Raw genomic sequence first — 17,083 nt, forward strand, 5'->3', positions numbered from 1 at the left:
TGATAGCGAGATTAAGTTTCTAACAGGGCTTTGGCCCATAATTTTTCTTTCTGTAGTTATCATTCCAATTTACTCAATTTTTTAAAATTCAGGTCTGTTCTTGTATTGCTTCCTCGGCCATGACTGTACTGGGCAGGACTGATTTAAGACCTGAAGTAGATCACCAGGCCTTTATTCTGAAATGTCTCTGGGCAGACTGAAACAGACAACCTTTTTGTTAGCAGCTGAACTACTCAGGGAATGTTGTTTTTTTCAGCCATCAAGTAGCCCTTGAATCATGGTAACCCCAAGCACAACAGGATTGGACCATTTTGATCCACTGGGCTTTTATTATCTAATTTTCAGAAGTAGGTTCCCAGGCTTTTCTTCCTAGTCTGTATTGGTCTGGAAGCTCCACTGACACCTGTTCAGCATCATAGCAACACGTAAGCCTCCGCTGACAGATGGGTGGTGACTACACTTCAGGTGTATTGGCCAGAAATTGGACCCAGGCCTCCCACATAAAAGAAAATTAAAAAAAATTATTTTTTAATAGAAGGTGAGAATTCTACCACTGCACCATCCCTGTTTTCTTTATTGAACATCTACCAATACTAAGCATACATATAATTTACCTCATTTAATCCTCACAATGTTTAAGAGAGGCACCATTATGCCTCAAGTGAAAATGAGAAACCTAGGGCTTAAGAAAATGAGTAACGTGCCCAAGTTCACATAAACCATGAGAATGGCCAGATTGAAACCCAAGTCTCTGTCTGGCTATAAAGATTTTATACCTCAGGCCTGAAAAAGTACCTGGCTCATAGCATATCCTAATGCTTGGTGAATTAAGGAAGTTGTCTTTTTCTAGAAGAAAAGCAAAGGAACTGAAAGTAAGAATCTTATACCATCCTTATAATCTACACCACCCTTTGCTTATTTCTTCTGAGCCACAATAAGGTAAATAAATCTACCTGGGGAGCAGTAGGTGGTGGAAGCCTCAAGGGGTCTACCCAGGGTTTCTATGAATTTTTTTTTTTTAATTGATCAGTAAAAGCTAGACTTAGTAGCCCATACCTATATTTAAAACATGAAGTAAAACTAACACATAGGCTCTTATATTATTCTAAAATTATATTCTCTTCCTGTTTAGTTTTTATGCTTATATGGTGGATTTGGCTCTTCAGACACTTTACACAAAGTACTTAACTAGCATTTATGTGTTTAAGTGAAACAAATACTTACCACAGGATGAAAGTACAGGAAAAGGGTAGGGACCCACTACTTAAGTGGTTGTGTCACTAGCTTCTATATCACAGGTTCTTTGTCATTCATTTGGGGGTGTCTATGCAGCTCACTAGCATTTGAAATTTAGGAAAGTTATTTAAGCCCTCTGAGTCTAAGATTCCTCATCTGTAAAGGGAGCATAGGATTGCTCTGAAAATTAAGCGTAATCAATCACACATGCAAAGTATCTGGCACTTCGTGATTGCTCAGTACCTCGAGGATATTACTATTTACATAATATCTTGATTTTCTACTTCATACTCCCCACCTTGACTGTAAGCCCCTGAGAACGGAGATCATGCTAATACTTCTTGCATTATCTCACAAGCCTGTGCAGAAATATGGGTCATCCTTGGGAAGGGTTCAAGGCCTGGCTCAAGTCCTGCTGTAAACTTGACCTTCCCTAAACACTTTAGTTCATGTGGAATCAAGTGAGAATGAGCATTCATGGCAGACATGAAGGGGAAAAGAAGTCACAAAATAGCAAGAAGCATGAGGCACAGATATGGAAGGGTAGAGGAGCTCTCCCAAACTCTGAGCTGTGGTGATGGTAGAAAGATCTACCAATTCCATATCTAAATTTCCAGTTATCTTTAGCTTACCTAGCAAAACCCCCCTTCTCTTCCTCTGCCTCCACCATTTCATCTTTGAGGTTAAGTCAGTTCTACAATAGTGAGAGGGGCAGGAAGAAGGAGCAGGCTACAGTTCATGAATATAGACAAACTTGGGATCATTGGATTACAGAATGCTTACATCTGGGAAGTCCTTAGAAAGTATATAGTCAAGCCTCCTAATTTCACGGACAAGTGAACTAAAACTCCAAGCCAAGAACTGATGTGCTCATAGTCGCACAACCGACTAGTGACTAGGCTTGACTCCTGGTTCACAACTCCCAGTCCTCTACTCTTTTGGCTGCCCAAGCTTGTCTGTTTACAAAGTTAGGAGGGGAAGGGCCTACAGACTGGAGGGCAGTGCTGGGAAAAGTCCAGGAGCTACCCAGGAGTGGGGTGGAGAGAGCAGTACAGAAAAAGTGGCCTTGCCTAGGATGCTCCACAAATCGATTCAGTCTGGTCCTCCTGGGGCCATGATTTCCCTTCACAAGCAAAGTCAGGTTAAGTGTCACTGGAATTTCAGGAAAAAAAAAAATAGACTGACCATGTGACCTTGACGTCATTACTACTATAAGTATATGGTAAACTAACTACAGAAAAGAAAACCTAAGGAATCAAGTTTTCAGAAATTGAAGCTCTTCTGTTTCTATGGATGTTCCTGAGTGATGCAAATGGTTAACATGATTGGCTGCTAACTGAAAATTTGGAGGTTTGAGTCCACTCAGAGGTATGTTAGAAGAAAGGCCTGGCGATCTACTTCCGAAAAAAATAAGCCATTGAAAGCCCTATGGAGCACAGTTTTACTCGGACACAAATGGGGTCACCATGAGTCAGAGCTGACTTGAAGACAACTGGTTTTGGCTATTTTCATATGATCAAATCTAAAGAGAAAACAGTGGTTGTTTGTCTGGCCTTCTTGAATTAACCAGGAAAAGGCACTCATGATGCCAACACACATATAATTAATCTTCCTAGCAGCTCGATAGCAAGAAAAGGAAAAAGAGAGCCAAATTACTTAGGTGAAAAAGTGATATTAATAACTTCATAAACCTGAAAAAGCAACAGCTGCACAGATTATCCAGGAGAAAAGAGAAGTTTATTTCTTCCCTTAAGCTTCAAATCTTAAATCTTGTCTTTAAGAAATACTGTCAAATTTGAATCTATCTCAGATAGTCCCAGAAGAGCCTTCTTAGTAACCCGTGGCAATCTTGAATGGGTCTTACTTTAACAGAGTTCTTCTAACTTAACATTTGTTAAGCTAGTTTATTTCCAACATTCCTGTCTCCAGAGGAGTAGAAGCTTCACCTTACTTACTGGTGTCTTTTTCTCAAGAGTGTGTTGCCTTGTGAATGAACCATCAACCTTCTGATGAACTAGCCTTAAAGGCACCTGAAAACCAAGCGTCAGGCCACAGACTTGGCTGGCCGCGAGCTGCTGCTGGGATTGTACATGACTGCTGCTGCTCCGGAGGGGCAGGAACATCCAAGACGAAGTCACCGTCAGTACCTGCCTGATCTTGAAATATCTTGGCCAGCCACTTGCTTTCCTGTTTTTCCTGCAAGGCCAGCTTTCATGAATGATCTTGTAATTTTGTTTATCTATTGGCACCAGGGCTGTCAAACTTTGCAGCATGAATCCATTCATGTTGCAAGATCCACAACACACCCGGTAAAGTTGGCATTGACCCTGAATCAATCCATCACATGTGCACTTTATGTCTTGGCATCCAGTTACAGTACTCTCATCCGAATCGAATCCATTTGGAGTCTATTTAGAAGCACTCAATGAAGGATCAGCTTGTACAGTGGTCACAAATACTACAAGGAGGACCTGCTCCCAGCCATTTATATTCAGGTGGGAAGGTGGGGATTTTCTCTCCAATCACATTCTCCTAGCACAGTGGTATTCTTTGAGAGATAAGAAGGAGGCACATCTGGAATGAGGGGAGCTAGTTCCTTTAGCTAATGGAACTTCCATAACCTCTAGAGAAGGCAGATTTTTTGGATGGGAGACCAAACTCTTTAAATGGCAGACTTCAAGTTCTAGTGACTGCTCATTTTTGATGGGCAGTTTTGGTGTGTTTTGAGTTTAAGTGAAGGTGAATGACCTTCCTTGTGTTTTCCTTCCACAGATTACATCAATTTCAGACACTTACCATGCTTGAAGCCTCTTGCTTATAGTTTTAAAAACAAATATATATCTTTCTGGATGAGACTGTTGGTCTTTCTAAGCAAGTACAGTCCCTGATGGTACCACCAATGGGACGAAGAGCATGAACGGGGAAACGGAGGTTGGTAGAAGAAGGGAGGTATTGCAGAGGTGATTTGAAAGTATCAGTCTCAAAGAAAGACTGTAAACTCAGTGTTTTCATGTTCCTTTAGAACTCCCTACACTTTCACTGTCCTATTTTGAATCTACCAGTAATTTTCCAGGGTGGTACAAACAGTTAACGCATTCAGCTGCTAATTGCAGAGTTGGAAGTTTGAGTCTACCCAGAGGTGCCTTGGAAGAAAGGCCTGGACATCTACTTCCAAAAAAAAAAACAAACAACCAAGACCCTAGGAAGCACAGTTTTTACTCTGATATACATGGTGTTGCCATGAGTAGGAACTGACTTGATAGCAACTGGTAGCAATTTTGCACCTCAACAACAGTATGTTTCACAGATAAACTAGCACTTTCTTTAATTGTCCAAAGTTTATCTTCTTCTCAGTGTCAAAAGAGTGCCTCGATGAAGTTGTCTATGTACACACTGCCTGAACCTTTCAGGTGCTATAGAATTTGTCCTTTCACCAGGTATCCTAGAATGTGCTCTTTTGTCTGTCCAGTACCTTGAGTATCAAAGGCTGATTTTTATTCAGCACTGATGATGCCATTGGCATGGAATACCTCCTGTGCACCTTTGAAATATTCTCACCTGCCTCTACTTTCCATGGAAATAACAGTCATAGGATTTGCAGTCCTTTCCACACTGCCACTGACCACATGTTGCCTTGTATTGTCCTTCGTCTTTTGCGTAGGTGTCCTCCACACAACTAAATTGGAGAGATAAACTCATCTTTCCATCTCCAGAGAAGATAGTCTAGTTCTTCCACTTTGAATACTTGCCCCTAGCTCAGAGCCTAGATGCAATCGTTCTTGATGGCCAAGGTGCTAGTTAAATCAAGTGTGTCCCAGACTTGGATTGCACTGTCCTCGCTCAACTGCCATGTGTCTAAACCTCAAATCACCTCCTTCAGAGAAATGATCGACAAAGACCCAGAATATTAGAGTTTGGAGGAACCTGAACTTTCAGCTTGTCCTTCAACCTCACCTGTAGTTGAGGACACTGAAAACTTCCTGAAAAGAACTTGAAAAAGTGTCCAGTGAGAGTGCTTGAGAATGGCTGTTTACTCACCTTTGATGGGCTTTATCGCAACAAAAACATGGGGGTGAAAAATATTCTAAGCTTTTATCAGTGCCTTAGGAGATAGTTTCGGGAGAGTTGCAAGACTTTAATGAATCATAACAACAATAAATAAAAACAATTATTTATATGGATGGATTACTCTTCCAAGGATTTCGAAGTCGAATGTTATTAAGGGAGAATTTTTTTCCAGTGTTCAAATTTGGGAGTTAACAGCATCTTTACAATGATTGCAGGGGAGGAAGCAAGCATACCTACTATGTGCCTAGCACTGCACAGTAGACCAAACACAGCTTCACTGAAAGACTCCTTTTTCTTATCAACTCAAGTATTTGATACATCTAGCAAGCAACATGGGATATTTCCCCCTTTTAAATTCAATACAGTGGATAAAAAATATGAATGGATTAATCAGCTACTCAGCTAACCAGGACCAGACTCTAATTAGAGTTCCTGCGTATGAAATTGCATCCCATAGTTCCATAATGACTTAAGTGTAATTTTTTTAAAACCTGTAAGTGTGATGGTAGTTTTAGAATACATTCTGGTTAACAACAGTATAAATTGGCGCAAACACTTTCGAAAGCCATTTGGAAATGCGTATTGAAAGCCCTAAAAATACTCATGCAAACTGACTCAGCAATTCTACTTCTGGGAATTCATACTTAGGAAATCAAGTAAAATATATAAATAAATTTGGTAAAATGTAAACAAAAATGTAAGCACAAAGTTATTCATGTCAGCATATTTACAACAGCCAAAAGTAAGAAACAAGCTCAATGTCTAATAGGGGAATATTAGTAAATTGTGGTACAAGCACTCAATGGTCAACATTAAATGTTTGTAATGAAACATTAAGTAAAAAGAAGGATACACATGTATATATGTTATCCTACTTTTTACATGTATGTATGTGTATATATATGTATACATATATCATGCCCAAACTTAGCTTGTGTATGTAAAGAGACTTTAAGGAAATATAACAAAGTGTGAACGGTATTTATCTCTGGGTGGTAGAATTCCTTTAATCTTTATTTTATTTATACATTTCTATGTTTCCTAAATATTCTACCATTAGAGTGTGATATTCTTATAAATAAAAAATAATTTTAATTAAAAAAAATCGAACACAAAGGTAAACTCAGATGAATGCTAAAAGCATGCAAAGGTGATTCCCCAGCTGCTGCTTCCTCTTCTCTCTGCATATATTTTTATTGAATGGATGTGTATATGTATGAATAACGAAATATCTCTGTGCTTGCCTCTTGAAACTACCCCCGGAAACTGTAGGCAATGTTCATGAATAAGGTGACTATCATGTGCAGTGATGACAACTACCAGCAAATCTGATTGTCCAGCATTGGGAGTGGACCATGCAGTCCATAGACGCTCACGAGCCACAGCATTAAGGGTAGTTATTTCTCCGGTTCATTAAATATTGACGAGCATCTACTGTGCGTAAGTTAGACTGGGCTGTCGCTGAGGCTACAGGGATGGGTAGACATGATTCCAGGTCTCAAGGAGTGTATCATTATGTAGGTGAGACAGACCTACAGAGGTAGCCCTGATTCACATAGATGCACTAAGTGCTCTGCGGAGGCCCTGAGGAAATGATGTGAGGATGCAGAGAAGAAATGAATTCAGACACTCTTAGATGGTAATATTTTTGTTTTTGTTCTAGATACATAGATTAAAAAATGTCTACTTTATCCAGGGGAATATTTTTGTCCAATTCATGGAGATTGTAATATCCTGCACTAGCAAACCACGAAAATATTTTGCTTTTATAGTGTTCTGTCATATTTATATAGCATCTTTTTATGTTCTAAAAGTGCTTCGCCTAAATATTCACATATACCCTCAACATATTTCTTAGGAACCTATCCTATTATCGCCCCTTGAAGGAAAAGAACGTGAAGACTAAGATGAAGGTCTCTGTTGAGTCATTTGACTTCTTCTTGCTGTATGCCTATCTGTAAAATGGACATGGCAACATTCTCTGAGTTAGCATTGGAGTCCAGGTTTGTTTCAACACTTAATTCAAGGAAATATTCTACTGAGACAATTAGTCTACAAAATGTATAAAGCAACACCTGAGTCTTGGTTAAAACAAACGAACCAAAAAAACAGGGAGTGGGCTGGAGGCAGTGGGGAGAAACCAGAAGGCTATGCTAATCAAACTCTGATCTCCATCTTGTAAACCTGACTCTGTTTTCTGACAGTTCTTAAACTTGAAAAGAGTAGGAGAGGTATTTAGAGAGATGATGATTTTTGATTTTTCTAGTGATCAGGGGGAAGGTCCCTGGATGGTGAAAACAGTTTGCACTTGGCTACAAACCTAAGGGTTGGCAGTTCGAACACACCCAGGGGTGCTGCAGAAGAAAATCCTGGTGATCTGCTTCCATAAAGATTACAGACAAGAAAACCCCATGGAGCAGCTCTACTCTACAACACATAGGGTCGCCATGACTGGGAATCTGCTCTAACTCAATGGGTTTGGTTTGGTTTTTGTTAGGGATTAGAGGAAGAATAACAAAACCTGTCAAAGGCCTGGAGCATCACGTTGACTTGCCTTCTTCTTTTCCACTTCCCCCTCCTTTCTCATTTAAATCATTTCTGGGGTAAACACAAAGGAAAGAAAAGACTCCAGTCCCTTAAAGAGCCGAAATTCAAGCCTAAGTCTGTGTAATGAAGACTTGTAAACCGGTACTCACAAGTACAACAGGACACGATGTTCCGAGAGGCCCAAGGGCTCTAATGGACAGGGCTAGTGAGAGTTAGTCCATAATGACTTCTGAAAAGGAGGAAAGAGTTGGGTTTAAGCAGAGGCAAAACTTGTTTATATTAAGTGGAAGTTAAAAATGCTTTATCCAAGTTTGATTAAAAAATCAAAGATTCTATGGGTCTAGCCTTGGTTTCAAGCTAAGCCAAGTTCTGTCACTTCGATGATGCATTTTAAGAAAAAGCCAAGTTCTGTCACTTCGATGATGCATTTTAAGAAATAGGGGGAAAATGAAATAAAAAGGAGGCCTTTGGTCAATATAAACATAAGTGAGATTGTGATTCTTGAACATGGTTACTATGTCCAAAATTGCTCTAAATATTTTAATTTTCTATGTGCTTGAGCGTCTGGGTGGTCTGAGCTTGAAAAGTGGCCTTGGTGAAGACGTAGTCTCTTTTCTGTTTCTCAGGCCTCTAAGCAATTGCTCACCAGCCATGTTGGTTGAACTATATAATCACCAGATAAACCTCGGTGATACTGCAAAGTCATTAATTTAAAGCAGTCCAATTAATTTTAGCCTTACATTCAGTTAAAATCATCCCCTTCGAAAGGTCATGTGAAAGACTCAGACTTTAGTGGACTACTTGATGAAGCCACAGTTTTCTGAAAGCCATCAAGCCACAGAAGCCTCCCTCACTTCCCAAACTACTTCTGTAGGTGGTGCTTCATCCACAGAGCACTGCTACTAGGCCACCCAGGGCCTAACACAGCTCCTTTTGGACCTTTCGGAAGGAGGTTTAATGAGCAGAAGAGTCCCTGGGTGGTACAAACAGTTAACATGCTTGGCTGCTAACTGAAAGGTTGGAGGTTTGAGCCCACTCAGATGCACCTCAGAAGAAAGGTCTGGCAACCTACTTAGAAAAAAATCAACACTTGAAAACTCTAAGGAGCACAGTTCTATACTGATACCTGTGAGATCGCCATGGGTCAGAATTGACTTGATGGCAACTTGTTTCTGGTTAGTTTGTACGTTAAGTCACTCCTGCAAGCCTGGAGGCCTGCTTTCTATTCTCTAGAGAAACAGGTGCTTTCCTTTGTGGTTCTCTTGCCTAGACGAATTCCACGATCCCAGTTAAGACTGGAAAGTAAAACATGAATCCCTAATAGTCCCCATGGGTTATCCTTTGGTAGGATATGAAATAAGGTGGCAATAAGTAGAAGCACAGAGTTTACAGAGCAATGTGGCTGCTAACTAAATTTCCAGGATAACTTAACCCAGTGCCGTAACTTAGCAGAGTTAATTATAGGATCATCTGTCGACATGCATTTTTAAAATGTTGTATTATATATGTATAATGTTGTTGTTGCTGTTAGGTGCCATCAAGTTGGTTCCGGCACAATAGAACGAAACACTGCCCAGTCCTGTGCCATCCTTACAATCGTTGTTATGCTTGAGCCCATTGTTGCAGCCACTGTGTCAATCCACCTCGTTGAGGGTCTTCCTCTTTTCCGCTGACCCTGTACCCTGCCGAGCATGATGTCCTTCTCCAGGGACTGATCCCTCCTGACAACATGTCCAAAGTATGTAAGATGCAATCTCACCATCCTTGCTTCTAAGGAGCATTCTGGTTATACTTCTTCCAAGACAGATTTGTTCATTCTTTTGGCAGTCCATGGTGTATTCAATATTCTTCGCCAGCACCACAATTCAAAGGCATCAATTCTTCTTTGGTCTTCCTTATTCATTGTCCAGCTTTCACATGCATATGCTGCGATTGAAAATACCATAGTTGGGTCAGGCTCACCTTAGTCTTCAAGGTGATATCTTTGCTCTTCAACACTTTAGCGGTCCTTTGCAACAGATTTACCCAATGCAATGTGTCTTTTGATTTCTTGACTGCTGCTTCCATGGCTGTTGATTGTGGATCCAAGTAAAATGAAATCCTTGACAACTTCAATCTTTTCTCCGTTTATCATGATGTTGCTCATTGGTCCAGTTGTAAGGATTTTTGTTTTCTTTATGTTGAGGTGCAATCCATACTGAAGACTGTGGTCTTTGATTTTCATCAGTAAATGCTTCAAGTCCTCTTCACTTTCAGCAAGCAAGGTTGTGTCATGTGCATAATGCAGGCCATGAATGAGTCTTCCTCCAATCCTGATGCACCTAACTGTGCTCATGAGGAACCCTTACGTAAATCAAAAGGCAGTTGTTTGGATAGAACAAGGGGATACTGATTGGTTTAAAGTCAGGAAAGGTGTGCATCAGGGTTGTATTCTTTCACCCTACCTGTTCAATCTGTATGCTGAGCAATAATCTGAGAAGCTGGACTATCTGAAGAAGAATGGGGCATCAGGATTGGAGGAAGACATATGTAATGGATAAGTCTAAAGTGAGTTTTTCAGATTTTCTATATCCCCAAATAACGCTCAAAGCAAAGAACAATTAATAAAATCAGAAATAATTTTGTTCCTACTTCTTTTGGAGAAACTAATCAGTGATTTACGTTGTCAGTAAGGAAAAGCATTGTTTGAGGCCAGGTCCCTAGTGTGACATCATCATCAATAAAATTTTACCAAACTGCTCCTATATGCAGGGACCTGTGTTAGAAGCTAAAATACAGAATTCAGATGTAGTTGTAGAAATCCACCCCATAATATTTACTTAAGAAACTAATGATTTTGTTAAAGCTTCATTATCAAATACTTAAATTTAGGTTGGTTGTTGTTTGTTGTTGGTAGGTGCTGTTGAGTTGATTTGGACTTACAGAGATTCCAAGTGACAGAGTAGAATTGCCCCATAGGGTTTCCTGGGCTGTTATCTCTACTGATCAGATGACCAGGTCTTCTTCCTCCAGTGTGGCTGGATGAGTTCGAACTGCCAACCTTTCCATTAGCAGCCAAGCACTTAATTGTTTGTCCATTTGTGGTAGCTAGCGATAGCACTGTTTTTTTCTGTGTGTGTGTGTGCGGAATTTGACCTTAAGAGGATATTGGACATGTATTGGTACCTGCCCTTTCTTCCATATGTTCCCTTGGTTGTTCTAAGGAATAATGATTTTTCTAGCGTAGTCTCCTGTTTCAGAACTATGGGAAACCACCAAATTATGGAACTAATATTGCCATTCTAACTTCTACTTAGCACGTCAAACCCAAGGAATTTTGATTACATGGAAGCAGTGATCACTCTGTAGTTTCAGTCTTTTACTTGCCCTTTGCCTCAATTGTGGAGGATAAAGAGGTAAGGAATATTCCTGGGCTGGAAGGAGAGCGGGGGAGGGGGAGGGGGAGGGGAGAGAGAGGCGTACCTCGACGCCGAGCCAGCCCGGTGACGGCGTTAGCTAGAAAAGGATGGTAGACGTGCGCACGCCCGTGGTTGCAGGTACTGCAGATATGGACACGCAGGCCCGTACGCTTTGTGCGCTCCCTTAACTCCCCTGGGAACTCAGCTGTGACATTTTAACTTAAACTTTTTCAAGACCCTTGGGCAGATTTTCCTTCTGGGACAAGTCCTCAGTTATGCGTTTGGCTCCCTGATTTATCATGAAATAGAAACTTTGACAAAGATGAAGGCCCAAAGTTTGGTTTCTTTATCTCTGCAACACTTTCCCTGCCCTCTATTATCTTCCCTGAAAACAATCACTCCTGTTCTCTGTGTTCTTAAAGATTCTCTGTCCTCTGAACATTTGGAAGGCTGTGTACTGTAGGCCCACTATGGTACTTCCTGTGGCCCAGATTCAAAAACGGTAGAAATAATCCCAAACCATTAGCCTGCTATTTCAGGCCTGCTTACATGTATAGTGGAGATATCTCTTTCCTTTTAGGTGGGTATACAACATAAATCACACACTACGCAGTAAGAATTTCTATCTGACTGATACTGGGCAGCCTGAGATGGGTCCTTTAGGCACATCTGCTAGCTCACTCTACTCAATCTTTCCCACGTGGAGCATTACTTGCAAAGGGCATTCGAATTCATATACTCCAGTTATAAGCTTAATTCCTAAACATTTGCCTTGACCCATTTATTGAACTCCATTCCATTGTCTCTGAATTCTTCCAACTGCCATCCTTTCGAAATATCCATGCTCTTGTTCCCATCCTCTGTCTATCCTTTAGAACTGATGCACACCACCATCTTCCCAGCTACCACATTGGCTCAGCCTGACATTTAGGCTGCTTTTTCTCCAGCCATACTGCTCAGGTAATGCCTGTCTTGCTTCCCGTAGTCCCTGGAACCTTTCTAGGTCAGTACCACCCACTGGCGCAACAGATTTCTCCCTGATCTAGCAAATAAAACTTGGAGGAAAAAAAAAAAATGATGAATTTGTAAAAGAACAGGTGGGACTCTTATTTGGCACAATTGGGATCAGGTAATAGGTCAGTTCATTGAAACTAAGTAGCAGCAGAAGCACTGAGCAGACCAGAGGGACAGCCTTCTAGCAGTGAGGACTCAGCATGCCCAGGGTGGGAGACAGTATCCCTTACAGAGGGAAAGGTGAGTTAGATAAGTAGAGGACAGTTGACAAAGCCTCTGCTGTAATTCTCAGTTTCTTTATAGGTATTACAAAGCAGGGTTTACCTTCTAGTCTACAGGGTCGCTATGAGTCGGAATCGACTTGACGGCACTGGGTTTGGTTTTTTTTTGTTTGTTTCTATGAAATAAAGAAAGAGAGAAAGAAAGGAGAGAGAGAGGAGGAAAGAGGGAGAAAGGAAGGGGAAAAGAAAAAAAAAATCAAGATTTCTGTTAAACAACCAGTTCAATCTTACAACATTCCCTGGGGCAGCAAGTCCAGAAAAGTGGCTCCGTCAGAATCTATGTTCCAGCTCACGGTGGCCCAGAACAACTTTTGAAAATTATCAGTAACCTGGGCTAAGGCTTTTCATCAAACATTAAGAAGATGTTAAGCACTGAGAATCCAAATTGAAACCCATAAGCAGATGGAACATTGGAACATGAATGATAAAAATCATACTCTACTCAATAATAGCATCATATGATTGGACAAATTTACCATGATAGTTGGAACTTGGTAAGCTATTCGTTCATCTATTTGAAATCTTGGAAGAGATGCTGCACAGCACAGTGAGGAGGCTAAAGCCCTTTCTGTTGTTTGAATGGAGCCAGCCCCAAGCATGTTTAAACACCACTGCTGCTAGCTGGGTGCCAGTGTGGTTTCACTAGCAAGTGTGGGCAAAGCTATTTTTTAAAAACTGCAAAAGATTGCTGCCAAATCATGAAATCAACTGCTAAGTCTATCTACTCTTTTAAAAAAAAAAGACCTCTATTCATACTTGATGAATCTGTGCAAAATTCCTTTTTGTCACAACATACTTAATTCCAAGGTCTTACTGAGGAACCACTGGTGGGGAGCTCAGAACTCTAATCAAAGTATTAAGTGATTTCTCAGCTTCCCTTCCTTCATTCACCCACAGCCCTGCCAAGTCAACAGTGTGCGTCAACTATCTGAAAGGAGAGTACCATTGGAGTTTTTTAGCTATCTGGGTTTAAAAAAAAAATTTTTTTTTGAAAAAAGAAGAGAGAAGAAAGAGAGGGGATTTAGAGATGAAGAAAGCCAAATCCATAAGTATTTAAGTGATGAGAAATATTAAAAAAAAGCATACATTAATCATTTTTTATCCACTCCTAGCCTACAACAAGATTATTTCTTTCTGGAGACTGAGGACCTTGCCTTTTCATTCTTTGTCTTCACACTTCTGCTTTCCCCAACACTCAATAAAATGCTCTACACAGAGCAGTTACTCAAGAGAAGGAGCCCTAGGCCAGACTATCCGAGTTCAAATACCAACTCCCCCACTTACTACCTGTGACCTTGAGCAGGCTGCATAACTTGTCTATGCCTCGGGTTACTGAATTGAATCTGAAGTACTTAGAGGAAATGCCTGGTGATAGTAAATCTCAGTACATATTGGCAATTATTGTTGCTGTTGTTGTTAGGTGCCCTCGAGTTGGTTCCGACTCATAGTGACCCTGTGCACAACAGAACGAAACACCGCCCGGTCCTGAGCCATCCTTACAATCGTTGTTATGCTTGAGCTCATTGTTGCAGCCACTGTGTCAACCCACCTTGTCGAGGGTCTTCCTCTTTTCCGCTGACCATGTACTCTGCCAAGCATGATGTCCTTCTCCAGGGACTGATCCCTCCTGACAATGATGCAGGAAGCATCAAAAGAAGATGGAAAGGAGTACACAGAGTCATTATACCAAAAAGAATTAGTCGATATTCAACCATTTCAAGAGGTGGCATATGATCAGGAACTGATGGTACTAAAGGAAGAAGTCCAAGCTGCTCTGAAGGCATTGGCGAAAAACAAGGCTCCAGGAATTGATGGCAATTATTAGCTAACTACAACTTGCTACTTTTCATGTGTGAGCAACAGCATGTTTCATTGATTCCTAGAAGAAAACACCTCAGAATGGAAAAGTGATTCTCAAATAGTAAAATAGAGAAATAGTCTTTCTTCAAAGTCAGGGACTTGGTATTAGAGCACAGATGTTCTGGAATCATCAGAGTTATGTCCCCAGAAATAATAGATATGGCAAACCAGTTGCCATGAAGTCCATTCTGACTCATGACGACCCCATGTGTGTCAGAGTAGAACTGTGCTGTATAGAGCTTTCAATGGCTGATTCTTCAGAAGCAGATCTCCAGGCCTTTCTTCTGAGGTACCTCTGGGATAGACTAGAACCTTAAACCTTTCAGTTAGCAGCCAAGCGTGTTAATGATTTGCACCACTCAGGGACTCCTAGATATGGCATACCTCCCACAACTAACCAAAGTAGGGGAGACTCCTGTGTATCCACAGTTGTCTTCGTGGCCAAATAGGAAATGCCTTGACATGGTTACAGTGCCATGGATTGCTTTTACATGGCCTTTCTAGCCATGGTCTTGTAACTTCAACCCAAGTAATGGAGTAAAACTATGCAGATATGGTAATTGCAGCTCACCAAAGGGATTGGTCAGTTTTGCCATCTTGTGGGGCTTGAAGTGAGCCACCCCAGAGGCAAGAATAAGACCCCCACCGCCACCAAGGAGGAACAGCCAGGAGCAGAACATCTTTTGGGCCCGGGATTCCCGTGCTGAGAAGTTCCTGGACTCAGGAGGCTAAGAGCGAGCCGTAACCTTGAAGACGGCAAAACGTGGTGGCAGAGACCCAGCAGCAGGAGATGGCGCAGTGGGCTTCCATGGCCCACGGAGAGAGAAAGCTGAGTGCCTTTGTGCAGAGACCAAGAGCCAGGGAGAGGTGTGCCTGTGAGCACAGCTGGGGAGAGGCTGTTCTGATGGAAGAACTGTATCTTGAGTGTTCCTAAACCTGAATTGTAACCTGTTACTTCCCTAATAAACCCCCAAATTGTGACTATGGTCTGTGAGTTCTGTCTGGCCATTGCAATGGATTATGGAACCCAGCAGAGAGGCAGAGTGTCTTGGGAGGTGTGGTTGGTTCAGAATTGGTAAAGATGGCGGAGAAAGAGGGAATGTCTGACCTCCACCTCGTGGAATCAGCCTTGGCTGGTTGGTATTGATTCTCCTTTTCCCCTGTGAAGTTAGAAGAGGTCAAACACCACCCCTGTGATGTTTTTACACATGGAAATCAAGAAGTTTAAATTTTAGTTTAGTTCAGTTCTTAACTAGCTATGTGAGTTTTACGTAATCATCTTACCTCTCTGGGAGTCAATGTTTTCATATATCTAAGAAGATTGATCTAGCAGCACTATCCAATAGAACTTTCAACTATAATGGAAATAGTCTCTATCTGTACTGTCCAGTAAGGTAACCACTAACCACATGTGGCTATTGAGCACTTAAAACGTGGCAAGTGCAACCGAGGAATGGCATTTTGAATTTTGAAACATTTTATTTATTTTTTTAATTAATTTAAATTTCTATAGCCACATATGGCTAGTGGCTACCAAATTGGACAACATAGATAGAATATTTTCTAAGACCTTTTCTGGCTCTAGCATTCTGTGAGTCATAGAGCTTCTCTAGGTAAAAGTGTGGAAAACAAGTATTATTATAGTGGATCTGAAAGTTTATCCAGTCTTTAGTGTCTGTGTACTTAGGAAGATGTCTAAAAACAAATGTGTAAACAGAGACTTTTAAGAAGAATATAGATCTTCAGAAATTAGGAGTGGTCCTGCCTGGAAGCAGAAAAGTAATCTAATGCCCCTCACCTCATGGTATTCTTCAACCTTTGTTGCACCGAGGTTGAAATGGCTCATTTTCTCAAAAAACAATAGGTAATAATAACTAACATTTATTGAGTATTTTAATAGGGATGAACACATTTAATTATCACAACAATCTTAAGACATGGGAATATTATTATTCCCGATTTACTGATGAAGAAAGTGAGGGAGAGAAATGTTAAATAACTTGTTCCAAGCCATCCAGTTAGAAAATGGATGAGCCATAGTATAAACCTAGATAATTAACCCTAGAGCTCTACTTTGTAAAAACAATTTTAAAAAAACATCTTAATGAAGACTAACACATATACAGAACAGTGCTCAAATCAAAAGCTTACAGTTTGATGACTTTTCGCAAAGTGAACACACCCAGATCATTTCCAGAATATTGCTAGCACCCCAGAAGCCCTCAATATGACCCTATTTAGTCACTGCTCACCACTGTCCCTTAACTAACAGTAACTACTGTGCCGATTGCTAACACTTATAGATTAGCAGAGCCTGTATCTTTAACCACTAGTCAAAGGGCATAAGAAGAGCATACCCTTATAACAAAGAGAATAAAAACATAAAAATAAAAAAATTCAGCAAGAGCAACAGCTCTTTGGTGATCTCAAATCCATCAATAGTGAAAATGGGCAATTCTTAGCTAGGAGGCCTACTCATTCACTTAATACGTATTTATAGAGCATCTACTATATGGCAAAGCACTGTGTTAGGCACTGGGTATTTAACATTGAGCAATGCAAGATTTCCTGCCTCATACAGCTTTTAGCCCTAGGTCCAGCTTATCCTCTGAGAGGTGGCTTTGTCTTATAGTTGGAGGGGGCTCACTCGGTGGTCTTGGTGATACCTGATAGCCTCAG

General features: G+C 40.8%; 1 long non-coding RNA gene across 1 annotated transcript in view; it reads right to left on the reverse strand.

Annotated features, from left to right (window-relative positions):
• The window catches only part of LOC111749965 (uncharacterized), a 275,560-nt gene that overhangs the window by 19,666 nt on the left and 238,811 nt on the right, over positions 1-17,083 (reverse strand). The window contains exons 9-10 of the long non-coding RNA XR_010318551.1: positions 14,094-14,171; positions 8,001-8,080 (exon numbers count right to left, since the gene is read on the reverse strand). This is a non-coding gene — a long non-coding RNA (uncharacterized LOC111749965). The remainder of the gene's footprint in view (positions 1-8,000; positions 8,081-14,093; positions 14,172-17,083) is intronic.

The sequence above is a fragment of the Loxodonta africana genome, chromosome 2 (assembly GCF_030014295.1).
Source record: "Loxodonta africana isolate mLoxAfr1 chromosome 2, mLoxAfr1.hap2, whole genome shotgun sequence".
NCBI lineage: Eukaryota > Metazoa > Chordata > Mammalia > Proboscidea > Elephantidae > Loxodonta > Loxodonta africana.